This window comes from Miscanthus floridulus, chromosome 14 (genome assembly GCF_019320115.1).
Source record: "Miscanthus floridulus cultivar M001 chromosome 14, ASM1932011v1, whole genome shotgun sequence".
Lineage (NCBI taxonomy): Eukaryota > Viridiplantae > Streptophyta > Magnoliopsida > Poales > Poaceae > Miscanthus > Miscanthus floridulus.
Genome location: NC_089593.1, coordinates 24021786 through 24042420, shown reverse-complemented (window position 1 = coordinate 24042420; position 20635 = coordinate 24021786). Strand labels below are relative to the sequence as shown.

General features: G+C 45.2%; 1 pseudogene; it reads right to left on the bottom strand.

The window, feature by feature from the left end:
• Positions 1 to 248: 248 nt before the first annotated feature.
• Positions 249 to 7762, bottom strand: LOC136503195 (ankyrin repeat-containing protein ITN1-like; annotated as a pseudogene).
• Between the last annotated feature and the right edge of the window lie 12873 nt (positions 7763 to 20635).

Genomic DNA, 20635 nt, shown 5'->3' with positions numbered 1-20635 from the left:
CAACAAAATAATTTAGAAATCACATCTTACTATAATAATGGACGCCGATTATCACAACAATATGCACGACTACTAGTTTTCTCAAAATGTATACGCTGCACACATTTTTTTTCTTCATAAATCACCAAAAAATCGTTATTTCCCAATTGTGTACCGATATGTACTAATATAGTGCAGTGCACACACGTATGGAACATATTTTTCCCATTTCATATCTTCACCTCCGTCCCACGTATGTTTGATGGCGATCATTTCTGGCGATGTTTAGCTGAAATCGCTGCCGAAATGAAGCTTGTTACCAAGGGCCAATAGACCATTGCTCCTCGGAGGATGATAATGCGTGCAAAGATCAGCAACGCCTGATTCCCCATTCTAGCATACAACGCTCTCGCTACTGCGCGGCCTCGCAATGGGTCCATGAATCCGCAGAGAGACACAACAGACGCCACCACACAGATCGCAGTTGCAGTCATATAAGCCACCGGAGCCAGAGTCACGTACAAGCCTAACGCAAAGGCTGTGCCCAGGCTTGTGACCGAACCAAACGCGAAGAACATGGCTATGTCGAAGTGCCAAATGCGCAACGGGACATCGACGATAGCTGTCCCAGAGTACATGAGGTTGATGGTAGCCATGCCGGCGCAAGCGAACGCCAGCGAGTTGGCGGCGATGAACGCGTCAAAGACGTATCTCCCAGACAGATTTGGCCTGCCATTGTCGCCATAGTCTCCAGGTAGAGTGAAACTTGCAGCAAATGCCACACTTGCCATGAGCACTGAGCCGAGGCCCAGAGTCCGCGTGGAACTTGTCATTTTCTTTGATTCTTCCTTTTCATCCAGTGGCTTAATGTACTGTTCTTCAAAGTGATCCATCCGACGGTTACCGTGCTTAGAATGACAAAACTTTAATGCGCTATTGATCAAGAATCTGGGATTCTGAAAAAGAAAACATATATATATATATGCTATCAGTATTATATTCAGTATGAATATGAATATACTACTTACCCAAGAACAAAAAGATCCATCACGAATATTACTATCCGACAGGTCTAGAGGAGTTTCCCCATTGTTTAGTTATATTTAAGTTCACCTGCAGGTTCTCCAAGAGTAAGCAAAATATGTCCTGAAACCCAAGTTTTACTGCCAAGTGTAGTGCAGTGTTCCCACCATTGTCCTGCATGTTCCAAATCCACGACAGCGACGGAGTTTTGCAAGCATGCGAGAGGCTACATGCCATCGCTTCTTCTCGACAGCGATGTGAAGGAAAGTTCTTCCTCTCGTGTCACGCAGCCCAGCGATGTTGGGACACTTCTGCAGAAATCTGACAACGGCCTTGTTCGATCCTATGCCCGCAGCAATGTGCACTGGGAATAGCCCCTCGTTATATGACTGAAACATTGGGGCTAGGTTGGCTTGCAGCACCTGTTCGAAAGGCATGCCTGGATGCCAAATACCACTGATCCAAGGGCGGTGGATCCAGCAGTTTACAGCTTTTGGGCGCAGCACTGATGTTGCGAAATGAAGGGGTGTGCTCCCGTTTTCATCCCCTTGTGTTGTCAGGCCAATGTTCCAACGCAGTAGCATTCTTGTCATCTCTGCAAATGACGGCACACTTGTTGTTTACTGCCTTCTTCTATTCATTTAGTAGCAGCTAGGTTTAATTTGTAACCAACCAAACAAGAACCCTACGTAAATATAAACTTAAATTGTATATGATAGTAGTCTATCAATTGGTAAGCTCTAGATTCTGAGTGCCACACTGAATATGGATATCCGTCAGCATGTTTCTAATTAAGAGAACGATTCTTTACGAGAACCTTATTGCACTATAATTACAAGAATATAAGCCTGTAGTTTTCTTGACAGCTAGGAGGTACGTTTTCCCTTCCTCGGCGCCGGCTGTTGCGCGAGGCGGTGTTGGGCGGCTTCCTATCACATTTTAAGAGGAGAAAGAAAAACGACTTCTCATCACTACGTTGCATAGAGGAACCGTAATCAAATCTGTCTCGAGCTTTACCAAATAGGGCCTGAATCTTGCTTACTCCTTTTCATCACACGTGTGTAGATTATATAACGTAAAGACATACATAAATTATTATCGTGGGTATTAATAATATAATTTAAAATGTATTTTTAGTGTCATTGGTAGGTGAATCATCTAGAGGACATTTTTCCATGATTGCTAAAATGCAAAAGCGTATATTTATCGCTCATCCATGCTCCTATATACTTGACCTCTACATGATGACATGGGATGACACATTACTTTAAGTTTTTTTTCTATACTGTAGTGATAGAAGTTGCATACAGAGGCTGCTAGGCATACTTTATGGTTACTTATTTCTTCATAACAGACTGTTCTTATAATTAGACGTGGATTCGAGGGGATATTTTAGTTTACATATAAAAGTGACAGAAGTGCGTAATTTGTATGCAAATTCAAAGGCTCACTTAAATTGTATATTATATATAGTGACGAGATGGGTAATTTAGACACCAAGAGGTTACTTAGATTATCTATTATTATGACAAGTGGGTAATTTAAATAAAAATTTAGAGGATTCACTACCGGACAGAGCATCTTTGCCGAGGGCCTGAGGATTTGCCGAGGGCAAATGCTCGGGCACTTGGCAAGACAAACACACGGCAACAATAATTCTCTGGCCCTCGGCAACACCGCCTGACACGACGTCCATCCCCTGCCGTCAATCTTTGCCGAGGGCATCACCGTTAGGCCCTCGGCAAAGACTTTTTAACCGTTTTTGAATTTTTTTTTTAAAAAAATTCTTTGCCGAGTGCCCCTGTCCCAGCACTCGGCAAAGACAGTCTTTGCCGAGTGCCAAGCTGGCACTCGGCAAATTTTTTCAATTTTTTTTTGTTTTTTTTACCCCAAATTTTTTGTTGGGCCCGCCTACATTGTTTACAACTTCATGTTCAAATTTGGTGCTTTTTCTAGTTTTTTTGTTATATTTGGTTGATTAATTTGATTATGTTGAATTTTTATATATAATTCAAATTTGAACTGCAAGTGCATGGAATATTGTAATCTAGTGCTTCAAAAAATGTTATTCATGGTATTTGGTGTATGTTGAGTCTCTATCCACGAACTCGCATCAAATTTCGCGCATCTTCTTCACGTAACATGACGAGCCACTTGCCGGAAAAGTGTTTTAAAATTATATAAAGTCCATACGAAGTCCGAAAATCACGAAACTTGTCGAGGTGTCATGTTATCGCATGTGTAGGCTGTGGTAAAAAATTGAGAATGTTTCGAGCAAGTTACGATGTCAGATGCATAAAACCCAGACTTCTTCCCCGCCACCTTCAGACGAGGTGATGGAGGAGGAGCACGTGACGACCACGCCCGAGGACGAGGTCGAGGACGAGGGCGTCCGACAGAACGAGGACGAGGCGGCCGAGGACGAGACGGCCGAGGACGAGGCTGCTGAGGGCGACAGTTCCGCTACCCCGAGTGTCTACCAGCGAGGTCCCGCGAGCCTCCCTCAGCCTCCGCTTCCTCGCAACCGGGCACTGATTCACCCTATGGCAAAGAGGTAAGTAATTATAGATGTTATCACAACTACTTCATATGATAATGTTAGAAATCAAAAGAGGAACTGATAAATTTTTTTAATCACTTGTGCAGGGCCTGGTTGGTTTTGTCGGGTACTTCTGTATGCTCCCCCGCGAGCATCCTTGGTGTTTTGTGCAGGAAATGGTACCCCGGCCTTGTGAACGTGTCCGAGGACGTGCGGGAGCCGGCCTACACGTGGGACAGGTACCAGTTGGCCCCTGACGACAGGTACTGCAACAAGCAGGAGGGGTACTGGCGGAGTTTTGGGTAAGTCTCTCTTGCACAACATTTTCATTGGGCAAGTCTTTTATTGAAATAATGAATGGATACATCGGTTTTATATGCAGAGGTATTTCAAGCCGGAAGAAGGACTTGAGGCCCGGGTGGATCAGGCGGCCACCGCCGCCTGTAGGAAGTACGTCACCGACATGCACCACGAGGCGCGCGTGCAGGCCCACAGAGACTACTACGCCGTGGTGTTGAAGCAGTCCATCAGCAAGCCTGATGCAAGACAGGTGGAGCTGTCCCGGGCCCAGTACCTTGAGGTAGACGAAAAACATTAATAATGATTCTTTTGAGATTAAGTCGGTTTAATTTTATCTTTTTCTATGTCAAATAATCGATGACTTGTAGGTGATTCCCTGGTGGTGCCGATCCCACTCCGTGTGCTGGGAGATGATCGTGGATAGGTGGTTGTCCAACGACTTTGCTCAGAACCACGTGAGGCAATGGGACCAGCGTCTGCTGAGGCGAGGTGCTACTCACCATCAAGGCAGCCGCAGCCTCCCTGCCTACAAATAAGCATATGTAAGTGATTTCTTTTATCTTATTTGACGCTGAGTTCTGCCTTATTTCTCACCATCTTGCCGTCTTACTCGCAGGAGGCTACACACCCGGACGTGGAGGTCTCGGAGTTCTCTGCGTGGGCTATGTCCCACATGGGCAGGGCGTCTTCCTCTGTCTCCTTCGACCCGTCTGCCCCGCGCAAGGTGTACTCCGACCCGACCGTGCACACTAAGGTCCAAGAGTACACCTCAAAGGTGAGGGAGGTCCATGGGGAAGATTACGATGTGCGCACTGAGCCCATTGATGCAGAGACCATCATGAGGCTAGAAGGAGGCAAGAAGCATGGATGGCTGTGGATTGCAGACGGCGCCATCGAGTCAACCACTGTTCCCTCTCTCGACGTGCTCCGAGCACGGAGCACGAGCTCCAGCTAGCCCATACGCCCACGACCTACTCCGTCACTGCAGCGGGTCGACGCTCTCGAGGTACGTCCTGTTTTACTCGTCGTACGTTTATCTTTGCACACCTAAGTTACATTTGCATTACTGAAACATTGAAGTTTGTATTGCAGGCCAAGCTGCAGGCCCAGAAGCTCGTGGTCGAGGCTCGGAGCGCGCAGCTGCAGGCCCAGAGGGAAGCGTTCGTGGCCCAGGAGAGGAGGATGCAAGAAATGGAGGCCTTCATGCAGAGTGTCCAGCAAGGGGGTGTACATTTGCCGTTGGCAGCTCCTCCACCGCCTACTCCCACAACCACTCCTGTAAGTATGAAAGTTCACTCTTACTAGATGCTTCCTTGACATACAACCATGGTTGACATACAAACTTACTAGATGCTTGACATAGAAACTTACTAGATGCTTGACATAGAAACTTACTACATGCTTGCACTAGCTATGACATACAACCATGCTTGACATTCTCAATTTACTAGATGCTTGACATAGAAACTTACTAGATGCTTGCACTAGCTATGACATACACCAATGCTTCACATAGAAACTTACTAGATGAATCTCATATATGCAACCTCTTATCCTTTTTGCAGCCTCCGTCGGCGAGTTCGAATAACCCCGCTCATGCGTCACTGAATGATGGAGCCTTTGCTTCACCATCGTGTCATAGGCCGTCTTTTTGAGGAGTTGTGCTTCGTCATGTGCTTGGACTTGAGCTTCACTTGTGGTTGTGACTTGTGCTTGGACTTGATGGACTGTGGTTGTGAATTTGTGACTTGTGGTTGTGATATTTGACTTGTGGTTGCGATATGTTGTTATTTGAGTTGTGGTTGTGATATAATGTGTGAAAATAGTTTCGTTGTGATATATATATGTAATTATTGTGATGTTTGTGATATATATGTGACATGTGATGTATATTTGAACTGTTTGTGTCAGTGGAATGCAAAAAACAAAAAAAAATTGCAATTTCGGTTGATTTACTGAGTGCAATGGTCATGGCACTCGGCAAAGCTGGGAAACTTTGCCGAGTGCCAAGACATTGCACTCGGCAAAGATTTTTTTTAAAAGCAAAAAATCTTTGCCGAGTGCCAAGCTGGGGAGGCACTCGGCAAAGAGCTTTTTAAAAAAATTAAAAAATGGCTTTGCTGAGTGCGCGCCGCCGTGGCACTCGGGAAAGAGTTTTTTAAAAAAATAAAAAATGTATTTGCCGAGTGCCTTGCCGCCGCGGCACTCGGCAAAGAGTTTTTGAAGAAAAAAAACGTCTTTGCCGAGTGCCCTAACTGTCGGCACTCGGCAAAGGCGCCGTCAACGGAGCAGCGGCGTTGACGGCTGCTTTTCTTTGCCGAGTGCCGCCGTTGGCACTCGGAAAAGGATTTGCCGAGTGCCCGACAAATGGCCCTCGGCAAAGAGCCTCTTTGCCGTTAATTTTTTTCCGAGGGCTCTTTGCCGAGGGCGGTACTCGGCAAAGCCTTTGCCGAGGGCTTTTGGGCCTTTGCCGAGTGCCCTGGGCCCTCGGCAAAGAGGGCGCCTCCAGTAGTGATTACTTTAATTTTGTTATGTTTTATAATAAGGCAGAGGTGGATATATGCTTTATATGTAAGTTTGATAAAATTTTAGAAAACAAAATCGATCAAAAAGCTATTATTATTAGTGGCTATTAGAATTTACCAAATTGATGGCTAGATCTTTCTAATTTTTATGAGTATTTTAATATTTACCATTGTTTTTCTAGTGGGCTCTTAAGGATTAAAGTGGATGCTTAGCAACCGCTAATCAGTAATAATCACTAATAGTAAAATAATTTAATATATCTTTGTATTGTAGTTGCTGATATTGAGTCACAGAAAATAACTAAGTGTGATCTTTTACTTCAAAGTTTTCATAATACTTTGCAACATATAATTATATTAAAGAATTCTCTATCGTTGTGGAGCTGGAGTATGCAAAACATCGCAGTTTTTTGCATGGAAAATTAAACCTAATACATGTTGTTTTTTATACTGAAAATGTAAGATAATATCATGTTGCCAAATATCATTTTGTTTCTGTATGAATTTTTTCAAAACTCAACAATACTTTTTAAGCAACACATGTTGACCAATTGAACAATTAAGCATACAGATAAAATCAACAAATTAAATGCATGTATATATCAGTGTTGTACCTTGGCCTCGAAGAACAGCTGCATGCAATGCATTTTGCCCATTAGGTCCAGAATAAGAAAGATTCCTACCACTCATGACATACAGCGACATGGCAATGTCGAGGCGTTCGAGCAAGACGACCAGATACAATGGCGACGTGCCTTGTTTAGGAAACAAAGCCAGTTCCGATCGAATCAGCCTCCATGAGAAGGTCGACCGTGGGCTTGCTACCATGCCGGACGGCGTCGTGCAAGGCGGTCTCCTTCCTCCCATTCTCCTTCCTCACGACTTCCTTGAACCTCTCTCCGCTGCCGCCGCCCACGTCCTCGCCGCCGCTGGCCAGAGCGATGAGACGAGCGACCATTCTGGGCCTCCCAGCTCGGGCAGCACAGTGCAGGGGTGTGTCACCCTTGCCGTTCTGTGCGGCCAGGAGGTAGCTGGCCCGGCGGTAGGCGATGTCAGCGCTCCTCAAGAAGCTGTCGCCGTCTCCACAGGTAGCCAGCACGTGTAGTGCCGTGAAGCCGTCGACGGTGACACCCTCCAGAAGCGGCGGTGCAGCAGTAGGAGGCCACGCCGCCGTCATCGTCGCCGTGTGATCGGCGCCTTCTTGGACGTCAGAAGCTTCCTGATGCGGCGCCGCCGTGCTTGAGGTGTCGTCGCCCTCCAGCAGTTCAGTGAATGCTTGGGTTGCCACGGCATCCGCTGGTGGCCCGTAATGATCTTGCCTATTGAGAAGAAAGCTCAGTGCCCTCCAGGAGCCAAAGCATGCTGATGCTAGCAGCAAGGGATTCATGGAACACATCGCGGTGGCTTCAGCTGCCTGGTTACCGAGTTTCTGCTGTTTGCTGAAACGAGCAAACTTGCTATATAAGCATTGTAGGGGTGCTAAATGCTTAGTACTCCACTTGCCTCTAGGCTCCACACAAAGCAAAACCACACATTACAAAGATATGCATTTCTAAAGTTTATGCTATGAATTAATGCCCACTCTCGAGCATATGAGAAAACAAAATCCAAAGAAAAGAATAACCACACCGTCAGGCATACTCAACATTGAAAGCATCTAGGCCCCTAGTAGGGTTTCGGTGATTAATGACAATACAATATTACTATGACTAACGTGTGTTTTACAGAGGCAATTAAGTTAGGTCATGGTAATGGAGATCGATTGGGCAATCGAGGTGGTCATGCCCCTACGATGGAAATCGTTTCGGTTTTCAAAAGGATGGACGACAAGGTTAAGAATGTACTAGTTCTAAGTGTCGATTGGAGTTGGAGAGACACTTAGAGTAGTTTAGGACTTTGTTTTTCCTTTGGCCGTACTATTAAGGGGGGGTATGGACGGGTAGTTTGACCTAGGTAAGTCTAGTGAGTTAGGTGTGGCGCACACTTGTTAAAACTAGCACTAGGTAGCTCCAAGATAGCCCTTAGATCCAATGGAGCAAACTTCATTCACATAAGATCGAGAGTTGGAAGTGAATGGAGGGTCAAATACTGACCGGACGCTGGCTCCGGTTTGACCGGACGCTGGCTCAGGGTCCGGTCAGTTCATTTGACCAAGGTGTTTGCGTCTGGTTTGACCGGACGCTGAGAGGTCAAGTGACCGGACGCTGAGAGGCAGCGTCCGGTTGACTCCAGTAAGGTTCCAGAGAGCGAAAATCATGACCGGACGCGTCCGGTCACACTGTAAATACTGGAGTTCGGGGTATACTGATCGGAGCATCCGGTCACCCTGCAGAGGCACATAACAGTTCGTTTTTCAGCCGGTGTTATAAATACCACCTCCACTCGTGTGTGGGGGCACTTTTGCTCATTCCAACAGCTGAGAAACAGCTTAGAGAGTGCCAAGAAGAGCAAGGTCCTAGTGAGGTGGTTGAGATTTGAGAATCCCAAAGAGAGCCCTCATTAGTGAAGATCAAAAGTAGCAAAGTATGCATCCACCTTCTCATTAGGCTTGTCGTGGTCAAGTGAGAGTTCGTGCTTATTACTCTTGGTGATCACCATCACCTAGACGGCTTGGTGGTGATTGGGAGTTCGGTGATCACCCGGCGGAGCTTGTAGGTGACCCAACTCAAGTTGTGAGCAGTTGTGGGTGATTCACCGCGACGGAGTGTCGAAGAATCAACCCGTAGAGAGCACTTGATCCTTGCGCGGATCAAGGGGGAGCTACACCCTTGCGCGGGTACTCCAACGAGGACTAGTGGGAAGTGGAGACTCTTTGATACCTCGGCAAAACATCACCGCGTTCCTTCCTCTCTATTTACTTTGAACATTTACTTTGAGCATTTACTTTATGCAATTCAACTCATGTCTTTACATTCTTAGAATTGCCATGCTAGAGTAGGATTGGAACTTAGGTTGTAAGTCTTTTGTACAGTAGAACAATTAGAATCACTTTCTAGGCACAAGGGGTTAATTGGGCTAACTATATGATTTAATTATTACAAAGAAATTTAGAATTAGCCCAATTCACCCCCCTCTTGGGCATCTTGATCCTTTCAATTGGTATCGGAGCCTCGTGCTCACGTATTTAGGCTTAACCGCCTAGAGCAAGATGTCTCATGGGGATGGACCTCCTCCTATCTTTGAGGGAGATGACTTTCCTTATTAAAAAATTCACATGGAGGCGTATCTTGGGGCTCTAGATGTTGGTATACTTATAGCCGCCTCACAAGGCTTCCCAAAACCTCGGGATGCTACTAACTTACAAGGCGATGAGGTAAATTACGAGAAGTGGAATGCAAAGGCTCAAAACACCATCTTTAGAGGCCTTTGCAAAGATGTGTTTAATCAGGTGAGGAACCACAAAGACGCCAATGCACTATGGTCGGACGTTTGTGCGCTCCATGAGGGAACTAAGAGTGAGCGTGAGGAACGCTATCATCTTGTCATGAAAAAGCTCAACTCTTTTGAAATGCTTCCTAAGGAAAGTGCTAATGAAATGTATTCACGTTTGAATGTTCTTGTAGAGGAAGTCAATGGGCTTGGACTCACTCAAATGCAACCATCTGATGTTGTAAGAAAGATCTTGAGTGTCCTCTCCATTGACAAATATGGGCATATTGTGACCGTACTACATCAAGGTGATCTTTCCACTGCTACACCGACATAAATCTTGGGGAAGATCAATGCTCATGAGATGTACATGCACATCACACCACAAGATGGCTCATCCTCTACCAAGAAGAAAGATAAGGACTTAGCATTCAAAGCTAGCCAAGAGAAGGGCAAGGCAAGACTTGAGTATGAGAGCTCAAGTGAAGATGAAGTTGATGATGAAAGTCTTGCTCTCATGGTGAAGAAGACCGCCAAGATGCTTAAGAAGCTAAACAAGAGTGGCATCAAGTTTGATGGTAAGAAGAAAAAGTTCTTCACTAGCTCTAGAAGGAAGCCAATCTCCGAAATGGATTGCTACAATTGTGGAGAACTTGGTCATCTAGCTCACCAATGCTCAAAGCCCAAGAAAGACAAGTTCAAGAACAAGAACAAGGGCAAGAGAGATGACTCAAGCAATGAAAATGAAGATGAGAAGAAAAAGAACAAGCCATACAAGAAGGGAGATGGCAAAAAGAAGGACTTCCACAAGAAGAAGAAGAGTGGAAAGGCTTACATCGTCGGTGATTGGCTCACGGACATTGATTCATCTAGTGGATCATCCGATGATGAAAGTGACAACGAGAAGGTGGCCACCATTGCTATTGACTCATCATCTTCACCGCCACCACTGCCATCATCCTCTACCCACCTATGCCTTATGGCCAAGGGTGAACGCAAGGTATCACATGATGATGATAGTAGTGGTGATGATCATGCTCATAATGATGATAGTGATAGTGATAGCGATGATGAATATGAGTCACCTACCTATGATGATCTTGCTAAATTACTAAAGAAATACACTAAGATCATTATAAAGACTAGAGCAAAAAATGAAAAGCTTGAGATTAAGAATGATTCTCTTTTAGCTAAATGTGAGATAGCCGAAAAGGCTAGTGTTGAGCTTAGAGAAGCAAATGATGCTATGTCATACAAACTCAAGGAGCTCAAATCTTCTAAGAAAGAGCTTAAAGATAAACATGATAAACTTGAGTGGGTGCACAAAGAGCTCATCACTAGCCATAACAAGCTAAAAGATGAATATACCACTCTTAAAGTTAATCATGATACCCTTGTTATTGCTCAAGAATTCTTATCAAATGAGCCACATGATGCTACTAACGATGTTGTTAAGATTGATATAGCTACATCATGTGATGACTTGATTATTGAGAGCATTGAGCAAAGTTCTAGTAGCAAGGGTGAAAGCATCTAGGCCCCTAGTTGGATTTCGGTGATTAATGTCAATACAAGATTACTATGACTAACGTGTGTTTTGCAGAGGCAATTAAGTTAGGTCATGGTAATGGAGATCGATTGGGCAATCGAGGTAGTCATGCCCCTACGATGGAAATCATTTCGGTTTTCAAAGGACGGACGACAAGGTTAAGGATAACTAGTTCTAAGTGTCAATTGGAGTTGGAGAGACACTTAGAGTAGTTTAGGACTTTGTTTTTCCTTTGGCCGTACTATGAAGGGGGGTATGAACGGGTAGCTTGACCTAGCTAAGTCTAGTGAGTTAGGTGTGGTGCACACTTGTCAAAACTAGCTCTAGGTAGCTCCTATGAATGCCTAAGATCCTTTGGAGCAAACTTCATTCACATATGTTCGAAAGTTGGATGTGAATAGAGGGTCAAACACTGACCGGACGCTGGCTCCGGTGCAACCGGACGCTGGCCGCAGGGTCCGGTCAGTTCATTTGACTGAGGTGAACAAGTCTGGTGTGACCGGACGCTGGAAGGTCATGTGACCGGACGCTGAGGGCCAGCGTCCGGTCGACTCCAGTAAGGGTCCAGACTTGGGAAAGAGTGACCGGACACGTCCGGTCAGTGCTGACCGGACCCTGCCAGCGTCCGGTCGACTCTTTAATACTGGTTCACGGGTTGAACTGATCGGAGCGTCCGGTCAAAATGATCAGAGCGTCCGGTCATCCCGCAGAAGCTCATAACGGTTCGTTTTTCAGGATGCCTTATAAATAGAAGGTCCACTCGTGAGTGGAGTATCTTTTGCTCATCTTCTCATTAGGCTTCGCGTGGTCAAGTGAGAGTTCGTGCTTGTTACTCTTGGTGATCGCCATCACCTAGACGGCTTGGTGGTGATTGGGAGTTTGGTGTTCACCCGGCGGAGCTTGTGGGTGACCCAACTCAAGTTGTGAGCGGCTTTGGGTGATTCGCCATGACAGAGTATCAAAGAATCAACCCGTAGAGAGCACTTGATCCTTGCGCGGATCAAGGGGGAGCTACACCCTTGCGCGGGTGCTCCAACGAGGACTAGTGGGGAGTGGCGACTCTCCGATACCTCGATAAAACATCGCCGCGTTCCTTTCTCTCTCTACTTACTTTGAGCACTTACTTCGAGTATTTACTTTGAGCAATTCAATACTTGTTTTACATCCATAGAATTGCTTGCTAGAGTAAGTTTGGAACATAGGTTGCGAGGTTGTTGTGCATTAGTTTGATATAAACACTTTTCTAGGCACAAGGGGTTAATTGGGCTATCCGTAGGATTTGATTATTGCAAGAGAATTTAGAATTAGCCCAATTCACCCCCCTCTTGGGCATCTTGATCCTTTCAATTGGTATCAGAGCCTCGTGCTCACGTTTTTAACCTTAATCGCTTAGAGCAAGATGTCTCACGGGGATGGACCTCCTCCTATCTTTGAGAGAGATGATTTTCTATATTGGAAAATCCGCATGGAGGCATACTTAGAAGCTCTAGATGTTGGAATTCTAAGAGCCGCCTCTCAAGGGTTCCTAGCACCTAGGAATGCCGCACAACTTCAAGGTGATGAAGTGAATTATGAAAAATGGAATGCAAAGGCTCGCAACACCATCTTTAGAGGCCTTTGCAAAGATGTGTTCAATCGTGTAAGGAACCACAAAGACGCCCATGCACTATGGTCGGATGTTTGTGCGCTCCATGAGGGAACCAAGAGTGAGCGTGAGGAACGCTATCATCTTGTGATTAAAAAGCTAAATTCTTTTGAGATGTTTCCCAAAGAAAGTGCTAATGAGATGTATTCTCGATTAAATGTTCTTGTAGAGGAAGTCAATGGGCTTGGACTCACTCAAATGTCACCATCCGACGTTGTGAGAAAAATCTTGAGTGTCCTCCCCATTGACAAATATGGGCACATTGTGACCGTGCTACATCAAGGTGATCTTTCCGCCGCTACACCGACACAAATCTTGGGAAAGATCAATGCTCATGAGATGTACATACACATCACACCACAAGATGGCTCATCCTCTACAAAGAAGAAAGAGAAGGACTTAGCATTCAAAGCTAGCCAAGACAAGGGCAAAGCAAGACTTGAGTATGAGAGCTCAAGTGATGAAGATGATGAAGAAAGCCTTGCCCTCATGGTGAAGAAGACCACCAAGATGCTAAAAAGGCTAAACAAGAGTGGCATCAAGTTTGATGGCAAGAAGAAGTTCTTCACTAGCTCAAGAAGAAAGCCAATCTCCGAGATGGATTGCTACAATTGTGGCGAACTTGGCCACCTAGCTCATCAATGCACAAAGCCCAAGAAAGACAAGTTCAAGAACAAGGGCAAGAAAGATGAGTCAAGCGATGAAGATGAAAAGAAAAAGAACAAGCCATACAAGAAGAGAGATGGCAAAAAGAGGGACTTCTACAAGAAGAAGAAGAGTGGCAAGGCCTACATTGTCGGTGATTGGCTCACGGACATTGATTCATCAAGTGGATCATCCGATGATGATAGTGACGATGAAAAAGTGGCCGCCATTGCTATTGATCTTGCATCTTCACCACCACCATCGCCATCATCCTCTACACACCTATGCCTTATGGCCAAAGGTGAACGCAAGGTAACTAAGAGTGATGATAGTAGTGATGATGAACATGCTAGTGATGATGATAGTGATAGCGATGATGATGACTCACCTACTTATGATGATCTTGTCAAAATACTAAGAAAATATACTAAGATCATTAGAAAGAGTAGAGCTACAAATGAAAAACTTGATGCTAAAAATGATTCACTCTTAGCTAAGTGTGATACATTAGAAAAGGCTAATGATGAGCTCAAGGAAACAAATGATTCTATATCATCCAAACTCAAGGAGCTCAAATCTTCTAAGAAAGAGCTTAAAGATAAAAATGATAAACTTGAGTGGGTGCACAATGAGCTTATCACTAGTCACAATAAGCTAAAAGATGAATATGCAACTCTAAAGATCAATTATGATACCCTTATTATTGCACAAGAATTCTTACCAAATGAGCCACATGATGCTACTAACCATGTTGTTAAGATTGATATAGCTACCTCATGTGATGATTTAATTGATGAAAGCATTGAGCATGGATCTAGTAGCAAGGGCAAGCAAGTGGTTGAGTGCAATGACTATGATGAGTATGTCAAGCTCAAGAGTGAAAATGAGAAGCTCATGAAAGATCTTGAAGAGATGAAAAGTCACAACACCATTGTGCTAGAAACTCTTGATCATGACAAAGAGGTGATCCTTGAGAATGAGAAGCTAAAAGAAGAAATCAAGAAACTCAAGGAGGAGAAGAACAATGATATTCTCAAGGAAGAGAACAAGAAGCTTAAGATGGAGAAAGAGCATCTCAAGGTGGGATTGAGCAAGTTTGCTAGAGGCAAGCATCTCCAAAGTGAGCTACTCATGAATACCATCATGAAGATGGATAGAAGTGGCATTGGATATATGGCAAGTGTAGAGAAGAAGAAGGCTCAAGCTCAACACCAACAATCAAAGCCAAAGCCAAAGCCAAAGAGATGTTTTGAGTGTGGACAAGAAGGCCACTTTGCTCATGAGTGTCAAACTCCACCACCACAACCCTTGCCAAAGCATGCTAGACCCTTTGCTTTCAATGCTCACTACATGCTTAGAAAAGATTCGAGTGGAAAGATGAAAGTCATGTTCTTAGGTCCCCCCAACAAGAGTAGGCCTAAGAAAATTTGGGTGGCTAAGTCACTTGTTGAGAAGGTGAAGGGCCCTCAACAAGCTTGGATCCCTAAAGCTTGAATCTCTTGTGTGTAGGTGAACTACAAGACCGGTGGAAGTCATTGGGTTATTGATAGTGGTTGCACTCAACATATGACCGGTGATCCTCGTATGTTCACCTCACTAGATGAAGAGGTAGATGGACAAGAGAAAATAACATTTAGAGATAATTCAAAGGGCAAGGTTAAAGGATTGGGCAAAGTGGCAATATCAAATGATCATTCCATCTCCAATGTGCTCTATGTTGCTTCATTGAGCTTCAACTTGCTATCCGTTGGGCAATTGTGTGATCTTGGCTTTCAATGCCTATTCACCGAGAAGGAGGTTGTTGTATCCAAGTTAGATGACAATCAAGTGATATTCAATGGATTTAGATACAACAACTTATATCTAGTTGACTTCACCTCCGAAGATGCAAACTTGAAGACTTGCCTATTCACCAAAACAACACTTGGGTGGCTATGGCATAGAAGACTTGCTCATGTTGGGATGAGCTCACTCAAGAAGCTTATGAAGAATGATTTGGTGAGAGGGTTGAAGGATGTGAAGTTTGAGAAGGACAAGCTTTGTAGTGCATGTCAAGCCGGCAAGCAAGTTGCAAACACTCATCCAACCAAAGCTTTCATGTCAACCACAAGAGTGCTAGAACTCCTACACATGGATTTATTTGGACCAACAACATACAAGAGTTTGGGAGGAAATCTCTATTGTCTTGTGATTGTGGATGACTATTCAAGATATACATGGGTGTTCTTCCTTCATGACAAATCCGAAGTTGCATCTTATTTCAAGAAGTTTGCCAAGAGAGCTCAAAATGAATTTGAAGTGAAGCTCAAGAAGATAAGAAGTGACAATGGCAAAGAGTTTGACAACACAAACATAGAAGCTTATTGTGATGAAGTTGGAATCAAACATGAAGTCTCCGCAACCTATACTCCTCAACAAAATGGTGTAGTTGAGAGGAAGAACCGGACTTTAATCACTCTTGCAAGGACAATGCTAGATGAGTACAACACCCCCGAAGCTCTATGGGCGGAAGCAATCAACACCGCATGTTATGCATCCAACCGCCTATTTCTTCAAAAGTTCCTTGTCAAGACACCATATGAGTTGCTCAATGGGAAGAAGCCGGACGTCTCCTTCTTTAGGGTATTTGGTTGCAAGTGCTACATCTACAAGAAGCAGCAACACCTAGGGAAGTTTCAAAGGCGTTGTGATATAGGTTTTCTTGTTGGTTACTCATTGAAGTCCAAAGCATATAGAGTATTTAATCATGCCACCAGCTTGGTTGAAGAAACATATGATGTGGAATTTGATGAATCTAACGGCTCCCAAGGAGCACATGAGAATCTTAATGATGTAGGTGATGAACCATTGAGGGAGGCTATGAAGAATATTCCGGTGGGAGACATCAAGCCAAAAGATGATGAAGATGATGTACAAGTCATTAACCAACCTTCTTCATCAAATGTACCACAAGACGGTGAAAAAGATGGGAGAGTACAAAATGAAAATACTCATATCTCCCATGAGCAAATGGTGGTACAAGCACAAGATGTTGATGCTCCACAACCTCCTCCTCAAGTGGTCAATAGAAGAAATACACATCTCCTACAAGATCATCCACAAGATCTCATCATAGGGAGTCCAACAAAGGGGGTGATGACTCGATCTCAAAAACTTACTTCATTTATTGCTCATCACTCTTTTGTCTCTTGCTATGAGCCTACCAAGGTAGAAGAAGCTCTTAAAGATCCGGATTGGATCAATGCCATGCATGAAGAGTTGAACAACTTCACTCGCAATGAAGTTTGGAATCTTGAAGAGCGACCAAAAGGTGCAAGAGTCATTGGAACAAAGTGGGTGTTCCGCAACAAGCAAGATGATCAAGGTGTTGTTGTGAGGAACAAGGCAAGACTAGTAGCAAAGGGGTTCTCTCAAGTTGAAGGTTTAGATTTTGGAGAAACCTTTGCACCGGTTGCAAGATTAGAAGCCATCCGTATCCTTCTTGCATATGCATCACATCATGAAATGAAACTATATCAAATGGATGTGAAAAGTGCATTCTTAAATGGCTTTATTAATGAACTAGTCTATGTTGATCAACCTCCCGGGTTTGAAGACCCTAGATATCCTAATCATATTTATAGGTTGTCCAAGGCACTATATGGGCTTAAGCAAGCCCCAAGAGCTTGGTATGAGCGCCTTCGGGATTTCCTTATTGAGAAGGGCTTCACCATTGGGAAGGTCGACATCACACTATTCACCAAGAAGCTTGATGGGCATATCTTCATTTGTCAAGTATATGTTGATGATATCATCTTTGGATCATCAAATGAAGAATCATGCAAAGAATTTGGTGAATTGATGTCTAAGGAGTTCGAGATGTCAATGATTGGTGAGCTTACATTCTTTCTTGGTTTTCAAGTCAAGCAAATGAAAGAAGGCATCTTCATCTCTCAAGAGAAATACACAAAAGATCTTCTCAAGAGATTCAAGATGGATGAATGTAAGCCAATCAAGACCCCAATGCCTACCAATGGACATCTCGACCTAGATGAGAGAGGTAACTCGGTTGAACAAACTCTCTACCGTTCTATGATTGATAGCTTGTTATATTTAACTGCATCTAGGCCCGACATCATGTTTAGTGTGTGTATATGTGCTAGATTTCAAGCTAGTCCTAAGGAAACACATTTAATTGCCGTAAAAAGAATCCTTAGGTATCTTAAGCACTCATCAAGCATTGGCCTTTGGTATCCCAAAGGAGCTTTATTTGAATTAATTGGCTATTCCGATTCGGACTACGCCGGATGCAAAGTTGATAGAAAGAGCACATCCGGAGGGTGCCATTTGCTTGGTAGATCACTTGTGTCTTGGTCCTCCAAGAAACAAAATAGTGTGGCTTTGTCCACCGCCGAAGCAGAATACATTGCCGCGGGTGCGTGTTGTGCACAAATATTATACATGAAATAAACTTTACTAGACTATGGAGTAGTTCTAGAGAAAGTACCTCTTTTGTGCGACAATGAAAGTGCGGTAAAACTTGCAAATAATCCGGTTCAACACTCTCGCACCAAGCATATAGATATCCGCCATCACTTTCTAAGAGATCATGTAGCTAAAAATGATATATCACTAGAAGGTGTAAGATCCAAAGATCAATTAGCGGATATCTTCACTAAACCGCTAGATGAGGCTACATTTTGTAGATTGCGGAACGAGCTCAATGTACTTGATTTTAGTAACTTCACTAAAAATTGAGCTTGTGTTGTCCCTTGCATTCATTGTAATATACAACATGTTTAATTTGTGGCAATGCATATAGGGCTTGTCTAACATGGTTAAGATAACCGCCGAAAAGCGTGTGAAAAAGCTTAACCTTGGATCAAACTTGACAAGCAACTAGATTTACTTACAAGTATTACATATGCATGAATGTTGTTTTGTCATTTTGTTCCATTTGCCCTCTTGTTGCCTATTTTCTTAAAAAGAATTATAGCCTAAGGCAAAATATTTTGAAAAATATGAGGGTTTGAGAGAGGTCACTCACATCAGTCCCAATTGGTGTTTATTTGGATCTTATTCAGTTGGGACTTGATTGGGAACAGGCAGCGCGAAGGAAGGTTGAAGGTTTGCTGGAAAAGGTGCACCGGACGCTGCACCGGACGCTGCTGTCCAGCGTTCGGTCAGTTCACAGGATGTGAACTGCTGATGAAGGAGTGACCGGACGCTGCGTCTGTGCGTCCGGTCAGGAAGGGTTCAGCGTTCGGTCGATCGGAGGAAGATCAAGTTGTACTGACCGGACCCTGCCTGCGTCTGGTCATGGACCACCGGACGCGTCCGGTCCCGATTCCAGAGGATTTGGACCTCTCTGGAATCGACCGGACGCTGGGTGGTAGCGTCCGGTCGCTACCACCGGAGCGTCCGGTCAGTGGATCTCGCGCGTCTTAAGGACTCTTTTCCCCGTTTCCTTTTCTGTCACGATTTGGGGGATTACTTAACCTACCCGCGTCCTCTGTCACCTGCCTTGACCTAACCAGCGCCGCCGTGACCCGCGCCCAAGTCACCGCCGCAGCCTAGCCACGCGCCACCTGCTCCGGTCACCTCGCGCCCACGCCTCAGTGCCCCTGCCTAGCTGCGCCGCCGCAGCCTCGCTCACCAGCCGAGCCCGCAACCGAACCGCCACCTCCTGCGCCTCCTCCGCTCGATAGCAGCCACGCCGCCGTCCCGCGTGCCACCGTGCTCGGCCCCCTCGCCGCGCCGCCGAGCCGAAGACCTCGCCGTTTGTCTGCGCCGCCAGTGGCTGTGCCCAGTCTTGTTGCCTCTTGAGCCGATCTGTTGGTCATCAATTCGTGTGCCCAAGCCCTACTATCTCCTTGTTTGGTAAGAATTTTTTTTTTGGCAATCTTGATCTATACAATGGTGACCTAGATCGATTTGCAGTCTCTAATTCTCCATCACATTCAGGACTTTTACCCTAACCCTAGCCCGGTTCTGAGGATCCCCCGTGTGACATCTTATCTATTCTCGGATCGCTGATCGTCAGGTAGAAAACCACTCGATTCAAGTTCGCATCTACATTGCTTTCTCTATTAGGATTTCGCATCTATTAGATATATGGTATTTATTTGTATATCCATCTATTCTATCGTGCAGCGAGTCGGTTCCATTGTGTTTCGTCTGGCGGTTGGCAGTTAACTCGGAGCCAAGCTCACGAGTAAGGATCAAGGCCAAGCCTCGAAAGCGGCAGTTTGATAGTTGATCTTCATCAGCGACAGTTCACCATCTTGTCAGTTCAGATGGCTCGCACCAAGAATGTTGGTGGTGGCCCAGGTGATGATGATCGGAGGCCCCCCGCCTCGCTAGCCAGCCGGATCTAAGGGCAAGTCAACCAAGCAGTTGACATCCAAGAAGCGCAAGTACCCCGATGCAGAGACAGCGAGAGCAGCAGCTGTTGCAGAGGCCGCAGAGCGTGCCGAGAGAGGTGGTACCCGCAGCGGAGTTGTCATTGCAGATCAGCCAGTTTCACCCGCAGTCAGAGCTGCGATTGAGGAGGTTGAGCGTCATCACGGTAGTCCAACTGGGACTGCCACGTTTGCAGGACGACGGGTCGCCATTGAGGAGGGTCCGTCAGCACAGCAGCAGCCCCCACCAGCAGAGCCTCAGCTAGCCCAGGAGACTCAGGAGAGTCAGGAGACCGAGCCGGCACCTCAGCTACGCCGCTCGAGTCGTACCAGTGCTGTAGTTCCACCGAGGCCTGTTACACAGCGCAGGGGTTCATGCCCTCCGCCTAGACCACAGGGTCCGCCTCCAGTGGTTCACCTCGACTTGAGGGCCGCTACAGCCAGGCAGGTTTAGCAGCTGCGGTTTGTCGAGTTTGAGGTTTGGTTTCCTCCGAGGAGGAATGAGAGAGCAGCTGAGGGGTTCTACACGCCACTGCAGGAGGATTTCTACAATGCATATCTTAACAGTGGGGCAGTGTTCAGATCACAGAGGGTCTGTCAGATAGAGTCCATTATGGCAGCAGCCGGAGAGAGCATTCGGCAATACTTGTCATATTTGCCAGGACTGACAGATTTGATTGG